Below are 17,500 nucleotides of genomic sequence, written 5' to 3' on the forward strand. Positions count from 1 at the left end.
ATGTGAGCAGTAGGTGTACCTACCCAGAGAGTCACCTTTGATTCTACCATTAGTGATGGTGAGACCCAGGCTTTTACAAAGCTGAAGCAGCTGTTTGCCATTTTTGTTAACTATATTATCAGCACTCTGACGTGATCTTTCAAATTTGTTTTCATTTATTTGAGCTTCAGTGATATATGCATAGCCATTTGGGTTTATATAATCTTTTTCTGTACCTGTTCTTGCATTCATGTCTCCCATTAGCAAAACTGATCCTTCAGATTGGAATTGTATGATTTCTGAATGCAGAATTTCAAAGGTTTCTTCAGAGTAGTAGGGTGATTCATATGGGGGTATATAGATGGCGCATAGATAGATGTCAAAATCTGAGAAAGTGAGCTCCTTTTTTAACTTAATCCATATATGTGACTTTCCCTTCTTTACAGGATAAATATGATCAGTAAGATTATCTTTAAGCAATACTACAATTCCCCCTGAGTCTCTTCCACATTTTAGTTTAGGATGTTTAACAGAAGGAATATAGAGTTCCTTGTAATGTGGAATGGAGTTTACTTCCTTTACTCCATGTTTCTAACAGTATTACAATATCTGAACTATTTACAATATTTACAAAGTCAGGATGTGTACTCTTCTCACCAAAAGCAGATGAGTACAACCCTTGTATATTATAGCTAGTAATTCTAAGTGATGTCATTGTGTATCTTTAGTCTTTGCCATAAAGAAATATGTATGTTTTGTCTTAAATCAAAGTTAACTTGAGGCTAGGTTGTATCAAAATTAAGTATAGGCCTAATTATCTAAAAAATATAAATACATAAATAAAAATGAAATCTCTCTCTCTGTCTCTTTCCCTCTCTCTCCTCTCTCTCTCTCTGTCTCTTTCCCTCTCTCCCTCTCTCTCTCTATCTCTCTCTCTGTCTCTTTCCCTCTCTTTTAAGTGAGCCAGCTGTTCAATGTGACACTAAGAGTGTGGGGGTGATATGCTAAAAGTGGAGACAGAATGGAAGTGACCAAGGGCTGTGATTGTTTTCCTTGGCCATTTAATCTGCTCTCAAAGAGGCTTCATTAGTCCGGAGAAGAGAACAAACAGCAACCAGAGAAATCCTGATCAGTGGACAGAGGGACACTCGGCCGATCCATTTCCACTCAGTCTCACTTACTCCTCGGGAGTGGGGTCGCACACCCGCTGGCTACAGCATCAAAAAGCTCCATTTCGCTGTCGAATGAAATGAAAAGAACATTTCATGTGTGTGTGTGTGTGTGTGTGTGTTTGTGTTTTGTTTCCTTTCCTTTGGTGTCTTTACTTCTTTCATTTATTTTCAATCCAAGTCAAAAGATTGTTTTGAATTCAGGGATGCGAGAATAAAAAAGCTATTTCCATCTGTGGAGTCAGTCTTTATGTATTGTCACGGCAGCAGATGCATACAAATGTGCACAGGAAGTGACACGTATGGTTCAGTCGCATGGTCATAAAACGCAAGATGTACAGTGGAATGTGCGAGCATTTGGGTAGTAATGTTTTATGGAATCTGGCATATGAGCAAGTCGTTAGAAACTAACAAGTGGAAATATTAAAAATGAGTCGTGTAAGAAACAACATCACTTTGCAGATGACATCCACTAACATATTTACCTTTGTAGACATTTGGATGTCATTAAATCTAACTATTGACTACAAATCACATCCTTATTACCATTGATCAATAAGACCTTATGCATTTCCAATTCAAATGCCAGATTTTACTCAAGTCCTACACTAATTGGGCTCTAATTTGTATGCCCTGTAGCTGTTCCACGCAACACCATGGTACATATGCACAGACAAGGACATTCTCACTACATGAATTCCTTTAATCACACCATTTCAGTGAAACTTATAAAAATCATAAACGACAAACTATCATAAAAAGTAAACCTCCAACAGATTCCTTCATATTTCAATAACACTCCAAATTCCTCTACCGATATCTTAACTGTGCCCTGCGACGCGTCTCTAAATGAGCAAACATTGGGATCACCAACTGTTCTGACTGAAGGGTTTCTGCAGCATGGTAGCCTTAAACTGTATCTGTGTAAATGCAGATTAAGTTATTAGTGGTGTCAACAATAATCGATTCAGCGATGCATTGCAAATTCAATTTAATCATGAATTCTACTGAAGGTTCTGCACCCATCTCCCTACCCATTCATATCGGTGAGATATTTCACAAACCCTTCGTTCAACACATAACAAACCATATATCAGAATAAACAGCTGACCTTACCGAACAGAAAGGTGTAAAGCAGTCCCCTGTACAGTTAGCCGTTCCAGAGTAATCCAGTTTTGAATTTGCAGCAAATTTCGACATGCATTAAACTTATATCCAATACCCTGTACAATTCAATTTTATTTATTTAATGCTATTCATGTCAAAGTTACAGGAGAGGGATAATACACACATAGCAGCCAATAAAATCTGTTGTTCAATATTTGACTGCTTGAATTGCCTCATGACCTCAAAATTTGCCTTGTTGTGTGCAGTAGAATTTTGATGCATCGCATGCATCGTAGAATCTAATCGTTACCTGGTGAATTGTAATCTAATCGAATTGTGAGGGCAGTGCCAATGCACACCCCTATAAGTTATAAGGTTATTAGATTAATACAAAATATAGACACATGATATGTGTATATTAATGTAGTTGTCTATCTATTCAGTGCATTTTTTTGTTCCCGTAAGTTTCTGACACGTAACTTTCCTGTAATTTTCTACTGGATTCTTTACTACTTCTCTACTATTTGAGCTTTTTTACTACTTTCTCTATCAGGATTTTCTACTGGTACATCAGTTTTATGTTTTTTGTTAATATCTTCTAAATAACATTATAACAATAACAGCATGAGTATCATGCCATGCAAGAACAATTGCCCCATCCAAGGTTAATGACTGTTGACATGCTCTAGGGTGAGGACCGCTGGTGGTGAAATCTAAAGAGCATCTAAGCGACAATGAATACCTGATCTGATTGCAGAGACGTCACCATCTCGACACAGGACACATGCGAGACATTTTCAGATGTTATTAGCAAGGACAAGGCGAAGGCGCTGGTTTTGGACCAGCTTTTTGGAGAGAAGCATGAGTGTCTCAAGCAGACCAGATTGTATGGTCTGAAAATCTATTAAATCTGACAGGGAGGAGGCCTTGGGTGGAGGAGAGGGACTGATTACTCTCCCACCACCCCACCATCACCTCAACACAGCCCTATTGACTGTGGTTAGGATGTAGGCTTCCATTTCCTTCAGAAATAAATTAAAAGTCAGAACTAATTTGCCTGATGTGGGATGCAGGTGAGATTATTTTCACTTGTTCTCTTTTTCTTTTTTACCCTCCACATTCTTTTTTTTTCAAACTTTCTGAATAAAATTGTCCTAGGCCTAGGAATCAATTGAAGCCCCCTCTTTGATGAGAAGGGGCTTATTTTCTGCCTGTGACAGTTTTGTGGCAGGGAGGGAGAAGGGGGAAAAACTGTGGATTTGATTAAAGTGGAGATAGTGAGAGATTGAGGTCTTGTTCCAACCATGATCAGGATCAAGGCCTGCAGTGGTGTCTCTGCCAGGCACTGAGATGAGAGCATGCACCCTCCCCCTCCTCATTTCAACATGGCCTTCAAGCCCAGGCACAAATTAAAGGTCAGTGATAACAGTGGCTGAAAACTGACAGAGAATGTGCACTGGCCCTTCAAATGTAATTTAGTATGCCAATTCCATCAAGTAATTGACTTTAAGAGAAGTTGAAAAAAAAATTGTCTTAAAGGCTTCTGAATAATTAGTTGTCTTCTGGTAACATTCTATTTGAATATCTAGCTATTTGATAGATATTGTTTTTGTTAATGATGAAATGGAATGTGAGTGGTCTCACTTTGCTGCCACTTTAAAGAAGGACTTCGAGGACACTGCATTACTGTGACTGACAATAGAGATGCAACAACTTGACCACATTCCCCACCATTACTGCAAATGCTAACACAATCATGTCTAATTATTATTTTTAGCAACAATAACAAATATTGATGGAAACCTTGGAAACTGTTCTTGAAAGTAAATGGCAAGCATTTTCTGCCATGTACTTAGTAAAAACACCAAATCTAAAAGTGCCAGATATATCGCCTGCAAAAAGTAATCAACCGAACCGCCCATATCCATAAAACCCAACAGCGGTAAGAAAAGCAGTATGTGGTAATATATACTCATGACTAAATTGATCAATATTACTTTTTGGACAGGCTTGGTAGGAGCTAGCTTAAATATAGGTGGTCAATTTGGTCTTTTGTCAATAACAGTATTGTTTTCCTTGCTGTGTTCTTGGAAATGCTCTCCCCCCACACACTTCTCACTTTAGCCCTGTACACCTGCTACACTACTACTGCAGCGGGGTGTGAGACTGACGTGTTGCCCACTGTGATCCCCTGTTTGCTGTGCAGCCAACACAGACACACACACACACACACATACACACACACACACACACACACACACACACACAACTAGCATGAAGCCACATTTATGGTGACAGCACCCCAGATTGAACTATGTTTCTCAGTTGCTATAGCCTCATTAAAGTGTCCAGGCCTGAAGGCTTCTCTGCACCAGCCCTGGGACCTGGTCGCCACCGACTGCCAGAGGACACAACCCCTATCCAGGTGCCTTGTGTGAAAGAGCGCCCCCTGCTATTGGGGTGAACATGTCTATGGCACGGGGGAATGATTTAGCAGCTAGAGACCAGCCTAAACAACTCTCCAAAGGGTGATTTCCTGCGGACCACCAGTGTCAGATCAGTCTATCATCACAAGACACCTTTTAAACTGGTCAGCCATGGTTAGGGACGTTCACATCAACTAATTTCTCCAGCTGGTCTTCTTTCTCTCATCCATCTGACAGAAAGACATGTGAAAAGAGTCGGGGCCAGCGATCAGTGTTTCTCTATGGACCCTGTTAGTTTCTCGTTTCACTTAAGAGAGGTGGTAACGCTTTAGAATAACATGTGCTTATTAGGTATTAACAGTGCATAATAAGCAGTTAACAATTCATTACTAACAGTTAGTTAACTGTTGTTATCCTTTAATAACATTAACTAACTGTTACCATGCAGCTTGTAAGTGTTAATAAGCAACTTTTTAAGCTACTTACAAGCATATTTGTTAACAGTTGTAAGTGTTAACAAGCAGCTTGTTAATGCTTGTTAATGGTGTATAAGACAAAGAGGTGGATAACTAATATGCGTTTAAGACCTGTCTTACCTATTTGTAGTAAATTTTGCAGCCCCCCAATCTAAAGCGAGGACCATGTAGCCTACAGTATAGTTCCACAAGCCCAACCTTCTATCTCTATACACTGTATCTATCTATCTAGCTTGGTTTAGCTGTGAGAAATGCACTTTCAAAATTGCTGCAGTGAGCAGGAATCAAACCCAGGTCTCCTGCATCAGAGAGTGCATCCCTACTTATTGAGCTACACTCCTGTTCCTATATTGCTGACGAAAATGTTCATCTTGATTCTATATTCCGATGTTCTATCATACTAGCTAGCCTATGCTTTTTACAAATATGTATCTGATGGAAAAGTGGTGTTTAATTAATGCAGCAATGGATGTTCACCTCTGTTCAAGGCAAACTGAAACATGTTTCAAATCAATCAGAACGTTAGCCTATGTTTGCGGCTTTGAACCAGAGCTTTGAATGCACCCACTTGATGTCCTTAAGCCTCGGTTGCTAGGTAACCAAACTATAGGGGTGTGCATTGGCACTGCCCTCACAATTCGATTCGATTACGATTCGATTCTACGATGCATTGCAATGCATTGCGATGAATCAAAATTCTACTGCACACAACAAGGCAAATTTTGAGGTCATGAGGCAATACAAGCAGTCAGATATTGAACAGATTTTATTGGCTGCTATGTGTGTATTATCACTCTCCTGTATCTTTGACATAAATGTCATTAAATAATGGAATTTCACCATTTTAGGGGCAAGGCTACTTGGCCTTCAGTTGGGCATATTTGGTGGGGGCACAAAGGCCACATGTCAGGGCACCAAGGCCAAAGTTAACTATACAGTAGTAGGCTACAAAAATGATCAAAGTTGTATTTAGCCTATTCACAGCAGTAGACCTGCATTACTGTAGCCTATGAAACATTACAAAAACATGAAACATGGCACATTACATAGAACTGTAAATCATCTGATCATCTAATATTTAGATATCTAGGATATATTTAACATTTATTTTATATTTGGCCTGTTATGAAATCATGTATTGAATACATGGTTCGTGAAGTTAGTTGTATTGCCAACGTGCTTGATTTTAGTGTGGCAGGTTTTACACACCACGTACGTCTTGTCTAGTTTCCCATTAACTTCGTAGAATCTGAAATGTGCCCAGATGTCCGCTTTCCAAGCTTTGGGTGCGTTTTTAATTACCCGTCTATCGCGTTCATCTCCCTCCGTCATCTTGATTCTTTGGTGTTGTTATGCTAGCTAGTTCTTCCGCTTAGCTTGTAGCTACAGGCTGTGCATGTCATTACAATGTTGCTCCAGAACTGCCCCCAGAAGTAATTGAAACTTCACAACTTTATTGTCCACTCAAGGCCAGAAAATAAACAGTGACATAATCGATTATGGCACGTTGCCGCATCGATGCTGAATCGTGCATGCCCCGCATTGCAATGCATCGCCGAATCTGACCGAATATGACCGCCGCCCAGTCCAGCACATTTTTTCCACAGAAGTAAGTCACACTTAAAGGCATATATGATTCTAACTGTCTCACTGAATTGCATTATGCACACTCAATTCTCACTGGTATCTGCTAGACAACAAGTATCAAAACATGATTAGTTCATAGATTTCACATGTAAAATACATTTTATACAACCCCACCCCCATCTTGCCTGTTCATAATTCTGAGAAATTCTTGAATTGTGTGCATGTGTGCGTGTACATCTTTATGCTTATGTGTGTGTGTGTGTGTGTGTGTGCGTGCATGTGCTTTTGTGTGTACCTGCGTATGTGCCTGTGTGTGTGCATGTGCATGCATGCGTACATATGTCTACTGTGTGAGTATGTATGTGTGTGCGTGTGTATCTGTTTATGCACATGTCTGCATATGGAATGGTTTAACATGACCCCTGGAGGCAAACATACGCAAAAAATTGGTCCTCCTAGGCCCTACGGTTCTCAAGATATTCACAGAAAACTCTGTTGGTGTACGGTCACTAAATGTACACGTTAATTATTTTATTGTAACGCCCCCCATGAACGAAAGTGTGTCATAATGATCCTACACTTTCAATTCCGTGCAGTTTTGACTATGTCAGCCAGAGATTTTTTGCTTTTTAATTTTTAACTAGGTGGCGCTATACATGAAATAAGTGGTAATGGGATGGGTTGACATGGCCTCTTAAGACCAACATACAAAAAAAAGGTGGTCCTCCTAGGCCCTACGGTTCTAGAGATATTCACAGAAAACGGTCTCCGGCCACCTACAGGCCAGTTGGTGTACAGTAACATAAATTAATTTATTGTGTGGCCCCCCATGAACGGAATTCCACGAAACTTGGCGTGCATTCAGAGGGTGTCATAATGATCCTACACTTCCAATTTCGTGCAGTTTTGACTATGTTAGGTCACAGATACCTGCAATTACAACACCTTATTTTTACTTTTTTGTGTTTAACTAGGTGGCGCTATACATGAATGAAATGAGTGGTTATGGAATGGGTTGACATGGCCCCTTAAGATCAACATAGAAAAAAAAAGGTGGTCCTCCTAAACCTTACGGTTCTCGAGATATTCGCAGAAAACTGTGTCGGCCCTACCCTCGTTTCGGGGGGTCCAGTCCAGCGGAAAAAAATGATGGTTCCATGATACCCATGTGGGGCTACATGCCCACCAAGTTTCGTGTATCCCGGTCTTTCAGTGTCCCGGGAATCATTGACGGAAATTTGGCCCTGTGAAAAAGAAAATTTTTGTGACCATCTGAGGAAGCTGGTCATAATGATGTGACCAGCCTGCCAAGCTTGACATTTTTGGTGTAAGATGACCATGCTGGTTTGCTAGAATGACCAACATCGCTGCTGAAAAAAACGGCTTGAAACCAGCTTATGCTGGTAGCTGGTTTTAGCTGGTATTAGCTGGTCTTTGCTGGTTTTCTTCCAGCTCTTGCCGGTCTTTGCTGGTGTAGCTGGTTGGGCCACCAGCTGGATATGCTTGCGTGACCATCTGAGGAAGCTGGTCATGCTGGTGTGACCAGCCAGTCTTGTGGGATACAGCTGGTGCAAGATGGCCATGCTGGTAACCAGCCTGTCAAGCTGGTCAAGCTGGTTTGCTAGAATGACCAATATAAGCTGGCATGGCCAGTTAAACCAGCACTATAGACCAGCAACACCAGCTAAAATGACCAGCTTGAGGTGGTCCGACAAGCAAAACCAGCTGAATTACCATCATAAGCTGGGAAAACCAGCTGAAGGTATGTTTTCGCAAGAGTTTTGCTGGTCTAGCAGGTCAGCCATCAAAGGGTGGGCAGCCGTGGCCCACTGGTTAGCACTCTGGACTTGTAACCGGAGGGTTGCCGGTTCGAGCCCCGACCAGTGCGCAGCGGCTGAAGTGCCCTTGAGCAAGGCACCTAACCCCTCACTGCTCCCCGAGCGCCGCCGTTGTAGCAGGCAGCTCACTGCGCCGGGATTAGTGTGCTTCACCTCACTGTGTGTACACTGTGTGCTGTTTGTGTTTCACTAATTCACCGATTGGGTTAAATTCAGAGACCAAATTTCCCTCACGGGATCAAAAACAAGCTGGTCAACCAGCAAACCACCTTTAGCTTTTTTTTTTTCAGCAGGGATAAGCTAGCATGGCCCGTTAAACCAGCAATGTAAGACCAGCAACACCAGCTAAAATGACCAGCTTGAGGTGGTATGACAAGCAAAACCAGCTGAATTACTATTCTAAGGTGGGTAAACCAGCTGAATGTATGTTTTCAGAGGAGTTTTGCTGGTCTAGCTGGTCAACCATCACTGGGTGGTCAAACAAGCTGGTCAACAAGCTGGTCAACACCAAACCACTTTAAGCTAGTCAGGCTATTTTTTTCCAGCATGGAATATAATGTTGCTATTGGCCTGTTTAAAGTCACAGAGAAGTGTAAAGATACTTGTGGAATGCAATGGACAGCATGCAGTAACATTCTCCTAAATTTCTCTAAGTGGACCATAGCACTGGTGTTAGCAACAGTATATGGTTAGCTTTAAAGGAATACCTTTTGGCCATTTCTTGCTGTGTCCATAAGTGGTTCGTCAAGCTTCCCCTGCCACTCAGGTTTTCAGTCTGAGCCATGCCTGTCCCATCAAAACTCTACCTGACTATCTGTTGTCACAAATACTCTGGAAAAAATTGCATTCCGTCTCCCTCTAAAGTCCATTTGTCATGGTGTAGATTTCTGCAGATGGAGCTGCTATAGATTGTAGACACTGTGTCTAGATGCTTCAGTAGATCATCATATTAAAGGAAATACATTAAGAGCATTGAAGAGACTCTCTGTAACCTTTGTGTGGTTTATACAATATTAATCTCAATATCGGAACTGTGCTCAAAAGTGAAATAGCACAGAATAATGTATATTTATTATGTACATTTAAAAGCAAGAGTAATGCACTTTTTGAGAAATGTTACAACAAAGCTTAATTATGTTTATTAAAGCAAACACTGTAAAAATGATGAAGGAAGTCCAAGATTGTCCAAACATAGGGAAGGAAGTCCAAGATTGTCCAAACATAGGGAAGGTTGACGTTCACATACAGGACCAACATGTCTGCAAATCTCCATTATTGCTTTAATACATAGTATATGGACAATTCATGATTCTTAGAATACATCATTTTATGTTAGAGCTTAAATGTTTTGTTTATACTACAACATTTGTATTTAAATTGTATTATTGAATTGGGGATCAATAAAGTATCTATCTATCTATCTATCTATCTTATTTCCCCTCAAATATCCGATTGTACCTTCAACATAATTCTATCAGTATAGTCACTCTGCATGCAACCAATGAACATTTTAAAGTGCTTTTTTTCTCTTAGTGTCCATATACTGCTCCTTTTCATAATCTTGTTTATAGAAATGAAAGGCAATGTGCTTTGCTAGTTCCAGTAACCTCTGTATGGCTAGCTGTGATAAAAATAAATAAATAAATACATAAATAAATAAATAAAATACAGCTTCCATGCATGAATCTGCTTATATAGTCTTCACCTTAAACTCATACTTTAACATGCATTCAATCTGTGTAATTACCCCACCCTGCTCTGCCCCCACAACACACACACACACACACACACAGAAACTTACACACACACAAACACACACACACACACCTGCACCAAGCTGCACATTGCATTAGAGCTATCCTCAGACAAACTGTCTCAGTGCTTGTTGCTCAAGCTAGCAGTGTTGTTCAGAGCAAGGTGAACCTTTCCAACATCAAAAGGCCTTTCATGTTTCTTTTATTGTAAAAAGCACCATTTCTGTAGCACCAGGAATCCACTGCCTCCCCACAGCTCGCAGTCCCCAGCTCCTCGCTCTGAGCGGGTGACAGTTTGCACAGGCAAAATAAAATAAAATAAGTCAGTAAATAAATAATTAAATACATGAAAATAAGTAGAAGGCATGGGGTTGTCTCACCCACTAGACAACAGTCTAGTCCCCCCCTTTTGAACAAAAAAAGAGAAGAAAGGGAACAGGGTGAGAAGAGAGAGAGAGAAAGAGGAATGCTTGTCAGGTGTTTGTGATGTGGGTGATGAAAAAGCTGAGGGGGAACAGATGACTCGGCGACACTCCGTGTTTAGGTGGTTCTCTCTGCAGCTTCAGATCCTGATCCCACTCCAAATGCTCCATCTGGGAAATGAGAGTGTTGGGGCAGGGAGGAGGAGGAGGGGAGTGGGATGGTTGTGGTGGAGCCTTTGACTACTTTGAGAGGCATCTCATATGATGTGACATTACAGATGGAGGGCCAGGAGTGGCTTCTTCTCTTTCCCTCCCTCCCTCCCTCGCTCTTTCTCTCTGATGTTTGCAGAATCACTACATTTTCCCCGAAATCATTTTTTTTTATTTTATTTTTAGAAATGCTTTGTTCCTATTCAGAATTTCTAAATTAATTCAGTTTCTGTCCAAAGACTTGAAAAGTAATGGACAGCACATTGTCAGTCAAAAGTAAAGCTACCATGGAAGGGCTTCCACATGGTTGACCAATTTTAACTTGGAGGGTCATTTGATATAAATACATTTACTATAATTCACTGAAATAGTAAATGTTTGCTAGGGACTTGTGATATGTTAGCTACTTTGCTAAGCTCATCTTGTCTTATATCCTGAACTGATGTTACATCAGATGAAGATGAATCTGCTCTTTCTCCCTCTGCTTGTGGAACTAACAATGTGTACTTTGTAGGTTAGCTGCTAGGCTGATGCAATGTTTTCTGGCTTATAGGTTATGAATAACGGCTAGATCGCTTTTCAGCTAATTTAGCTAATTTAGCTAGAGTCAGTGCTTTATATCAGGTTTTGACGTCACATCAACTCATATGGACTTGGCCAAAAGGACGATTTGATTCTGCCACATTCACCGTGGACCCAGGCAGTGGTCTATTCAAATGTGCAAAGAAATAAAGTATTTTCCAGTTATCTTATGATCATCTCCTACTTTACAGTAGGCTACATTGTAAACATAGCGGTAGACTTTTCCCTCACGGGATCAAAAGAGTATATATACTTATACTTTTAAAGAAATCAGTGAAGTAGCAAATCATAGCCAGATAATTATTTAAACCCTCTTAACTATAAATGTCACACAAGTCGAATTTCAGTTTGAAATAGGCTGTTAAAGTGGATTAAAAGCTGTGAAATGTACTGTAACCAAATAGCTCAGAACTGTCTCATTAGTCTAAATGTCAGACAGTAGATTGACATGGCTAAAGCCAGTTACAACTTATTCAATGCATTTTCTTCATGAAAATTTGTTTCAAGAATATATGTATCTGCATGTGTTTCTATCCACTGTGAGTTGTGTTGAGTGTTCTTTTTTTTTAATGTAGGAAGAGTTCTGATCAACTGTGGGATTAAAAAAAGTAAGGCTGTCAGGGACAGGGCAACGTTTACAAAAATAAGCAGGTAAACTGCAACAAACTGAACAAATTTCTACGCAAAGAAATTGTTTCCATCAACTTAAATTGTGTTATAGGCCTACCTAATGCAATTCGAGAGTTAATCCACCCCCCTCTGGCTAAATTAATTTCTATGCACATATGAAGATTACATACGCATTCCAAGTGTTTCCATATATCATATTCCATTGACATCTTATTGGTGTAAACGTGCATTAAAAAGATGTTTTGAAACCCAGCTTGCTGCTCCCTATGGGTAGAGTGACTAAGGTAGGAGAAGTAGAAGACTTCAAGGTACTGTAGCCTACATTCACCGTTCCTGACAGAAAAAGCAACAAAACATTGCAGTTATATATAAGTATTAACTTTATGACTATACTGTACATGATAACAGTGTTAGAAAAGCAAATGGCCCAAAAAGAGTGAGTGAGATTTGAGGGCTTTGCTTTGCGTCATGCCCAACAACATTCCCTGGTAACACTCCATAATAAGGTGCCATAATAAATAGCAAACTAGTAATTACCTAACCCTTTGTTAATATTTGTTAATTGTTACTAAAATATCTATTTGGCACAAGTTAATATTTTTTTCATCATTAATTAAATAGTTGTTTGCATAAAATCTGTATGTTAATGTTTTAGCAAATCTATTAACTAATATTGTATTAATATATGTTAATAGTTAACTACATATATTTTTTGCCACTAATTAACAGTTATTTCTTACATCATTTAAATGTTAAATGTTTGTTTACAAACTATATGCTAATATAAAAGTTAATGACATATTATTATTTATCTAGCTTTTCTGATTAGCTTTGTGGGCAATTTATGGTTTATGGCTTTAGGGTCTTGTGGGGTGTATAAGGCACCCTACTGCCAGTGGTTGGTTGTGTGAGAGTTTGCACACCTCTTCTTCCACTTCATCCTTATTGGATACCTTTGTGGTTGGCTGTCCTGTAATTGGTGACTCTCTGTCTAGTCTTTGAAAATAGTGTACTCTTTGCCTTTGGAAGTACTATTTGGTTGCTGCTTGAATTTGGTGAAATTCAGGGGAGGGGTGTGTAACAGAGTTAGAAATGTAGTTTAGTGTTTGTATGTGATTTTCGTCGTAATTAAGCAGCTTTATTGAGATTGGTGTTTTGGAGCCCCCTTTGGAGAAACGCTATACTGCAGCTCTGCTGCGTTTTGTCCTTGTATTGTTGCCATAGCCGATCAGAAGCGGTATGCTTTGTGTGGGTACCTGATCTGCACGGGTTACCAGATCTGCATGATTACGTCATAATAGATGATGTGTCGCCACCTCATTCGTCCAAAGTCGAGAGTAGAATTCGGCTGGGTTTGAAGCGTAGCTGCTCAAGTGATGCCTAAGGTAAAAGTTTTAATATTTAAAGTGGACCCTTTCACAGCAACAGTGGTGTGATTAGCTGGTTTGTGTGACGTCACCTACGACTGGGCTCTGAACGCTGTCTGATTAACCCTGCTGTAATCGCGGGAAAATAAGCTAACTTTAGGTTATACTTTGATCTATTTTTATGTTTCTTAAGTGTAACACTATTGCATTGCTGTTTGACAGTAGTAAAATCAATCGTAAACTAGCTCGTATTTGCGAGTTACTTAGCTAATGCTATTGTATTGCTGTTTGACAGTAGTGAAATCAACTAAACTAGCTCATATTTGCAAGTTATTTAGCTAATGCTATTGTATTGCTGTTTGACAGTAGTGAAATCAACCGTAAACTAGCTCATATCCTAGTGGAAACATCTTATAAGTATAACTGCAGCAGAAGTTTATTCTTCCTGCCGCTCTCAGAGTAGCACTTCCATTGTCAAAAGCAATCCTCAGCCAAAAGCTATATTTTCTGAAAGACGACTCTTGGATATCACCTTGTCGTGGGAAACAGCAGATCACCACCCTCCAGCTAGCTGCTAACAACAACTCTCCACCAATCAAGGTAAGTACATTAATTACTTGAATTTACCATAACAATTGCTTGATAACATTTTTGAAGTTACTTTCATGTTCCCATGGAGTATGGAGGTTAACTGGTGCCATAATTGATGTAAAAAGTAGTGATGCTCCGATTGAAGTGGCGTGAATGCGAGGCTATCGACCAGACGGATAAGCTACCGAGTTGAATTGAACATAGCCTCACGCAGACACACACACACAGTGAACCTCTTTGCGCTTACGCAAATCTACTACGCAACCATGGCAAACGTATACATCTGGAGAGAGCTCCTGGCTAACTACCATGCTAGCTCATGTTACGTCTGTCAGTAGGCCCTAGTGCTCACTAAAATCATTAATGAACATTGCAAGACACTTATCTCCTATGATCCCAAAATGATTTTCTTCGATTTGTTATCTAATGACATAGAAAACAATGAATTGCATCCACATTGCATCCTTATGCACTATTACATTACATTTGGCACTATACGCAACTTGTATTCACTAGCCTAAAACCGTGAGACTGAGGCCTAGTCCACACGTACCAAACCGATCTTTTTTTCCTCCGTCTTCCCTGGAACCATATCAAGAATATTTGCATCCAAACGGATCCATCTCAACACGACTCAACACGTTACTTCATACCCCAGGCCTATAGGTGGCACTGTTTCTTTACAGAAATTGACCAAAACTTGCGCTTTACAGGCTACGACGAAATGGCTAGTGCAAGGAAACTAGAATTGTTTGGGTGGACTGATGGTGAACTGAACTGTAGTCAACTGTAAAACTAATAAACTTTATTTTTTACGGTTTGTGAAGGGTGCAGTCCCGTCCTCTATTTGGCTAACGCAGGTAGGCCTACTAATCACCTTTACTTTCTTTGGTTTTAGGATATAGTCCGTGATTCACATTAGTTTTGGCTATCACCGCAATTAGGCTACTAAACGCAAGGCTTACCCAAGTTCTAGGCTATTATGTCGCCACATTTATAATATTGCTATAAAAACAGTCAATGCTTTTGCCTGCATCAAATCTCGCATTCAGTGTACTACCATCGGCTTAATGTGAGTTCTAAGCGTCTTTGTATGCTTATATCTGTTTTCACTCGACTGTGAATGCATGTATATGTTGTAAGAAATAAATGAATGACACTGGCACTACGCACACGGGTTTCCCGTTTACCAACAAAACTAGATGCGCGTGCAGCCGTGAGGCAGAAGCTGCTTGGTGGCCGTCCACAACGTCCTAAACTTGGTTGCGCACGCATGTTTTCGTGACGTTCCATAGAAATCCATGTAGCGGTTTCGCTGTCTAAACGAATTCAAACGGGCTACAGTTTCAGATTTTTCCACTCTGGGACCAGGTTTCAAAAAAGTGCGGTTTCGGGCAGTGCGTTTACAGGATTCGTTTGGACGTTCGGCCAAGACTAAGCAAAACCACTGTGTTTAACCTAAAAAGCGTCTCCGTGTGGACAGGCCCTGATAATTACTCTCACGTATTTCTTAAAGTGACAGGCACTCAATTACACCTACACATCACCAATGTGCACTCAATTAGACCTATACACCACATTAACGATATGCCTAAGTGTAATAGTTTAAAAATCAATATGAAGTATTCAAATTACTAAATATGTTTAGCTACTAGTAATGGTGCAATCATTGGTACAATTGGTGCAAATTCTGATAGATTATAGATAAAAGATTTTCATTCCCCTGCCATTCTGTGATCGGCAATCGGCAGATCATGATTTTGGTGATCGGCCCCAAAAATGCTGATTGGAGCATCTCTAGTAAAAAGAGCAAAGAGAGGCTGAGTCTCTCAGAAATAAATATATCGAGATATTCATCTCTGTGAAAACTTCTTAAACTGCTTGGTTTTTACTGCAGGTACGTTAATCTTATAATATCAATAAGGACCTAGGTACAATAATGTTACCGTTAGCATTGGTTGAGTGATGGAGGCCAATTTGATTGCATTTGTAGAAAACTATAAATGCGGTTATACCAAGCAAATTGATAGCAGCACTGTAATTGTATCTTTTGACTGTCATCTCATTCTGGCCTACTAACAAGCTAAGTAAGTTAGCCACAACGTTCCCTAACGCGATGGTTTTCTAATGGAAAATATACCTGAAAGATAACCTGTCTATGATGCAAACACCGGGCTGGGACATTTCTGCTATTCAATAGGTTTTTCTGCTGTTGATTTGTCACAGTCCTTGGTGGCCCTGTCAGTGCTTTGTAAAGTGTTGCATTAAGACCACAAAAAGTCTCAAGAAGCATCTGAGCTTTCGTTCATTCCCAAACGTTCATTCCCAAACACCCACTAGGCTACTTCAATACTCTATTTTCAAAATTAACGCAACCCGTGATCTACATCTAAACCAAATATTTTATAAAAGGTCAAAAATGACCTTTGTTTTTGATAGCTGTTAAACTGCATGGAACTGACAGAGATGTTTTTGTTTATTAATAAATAAATCAATAAAAATATAACATTATGCTGATACCTTCTGCTTTTCCCAAATACAATGTAGCCTACAGGTGTAAGTGACCTTTCATCAATCCAGTTGCAATGGATGAACTGTGATGAACTGCCCTACTTGTGATTGTTTAGAGATTTTAAAGGTTTTATAACAATGCAACATCTTCTTTGGCTATTCTACAATCAATTCACCTTTTCAGCACCAGTAGGCTACTTTCTGTGCAGCCGCACACACAGGCATGCCAAACAAGCATACACAAAAGTTTCAAGAGTGGGGGATGGAGTAAAATATGGAGACAAATTGAAGTATGTGTTTAACTAGGTGGCGCTATACATGAAATGAGTGGTTATGGAATGGGTTGACATGGCCCATTGAGATCAACATACAAAAAAAAATGGTCCTCCTAAACCTTACGGTTCTCGAGATATTCGAAAAAACTGTGTCTGCCCTACCCTCCTTTCGGGAGGTGCAGTCCAGCGGGGGGGGGGCTACAGATCAAAACGAAAAACGATGGTTCCATGCTATCCATATGGGGTTACATGCCCACCAAGTTTCGTCTACCCCGGTCTTTCAGTGTCCCGGGAATCCTTGACGGAAATTTGGACATGCGAAAAAGAAAAACAAAATCTGACTAAACCTATACCTGCATGGCGGTCATAATTACAAACAGTAGGTAAGACTGCATGTTTTGGTGGCTAGCTGGGTAGTTCTGTATTTCAAGGTTTGACAGGCTAGAAGTTCGCAATTCAAATTTCCACTGGAGCTCCAAGCGGATTTCTACACGCAGCCTTCAACACTGTTTACAGCTCTTTGAGTCACGGTAACATGTATTTTTTTGGTACATAGCTAATTTAGATACACGTGTG

The sequence above is a fragment of the Alosa alosa genome, chromosome 14 (genome assembly GCF_017589495.1).
Source record: "Alosa alosa isolate M-15738 ecotype Scorff River chromosome 14, AALO_Geno_1.1, whole genome shotgun sequence".
Taxonomy (NCBI): Eukaryota; Metazoa; Chordata; class Actinopteri; order Clupeiformes; family Clupeidae; genus Alosa; species Alosa alosa.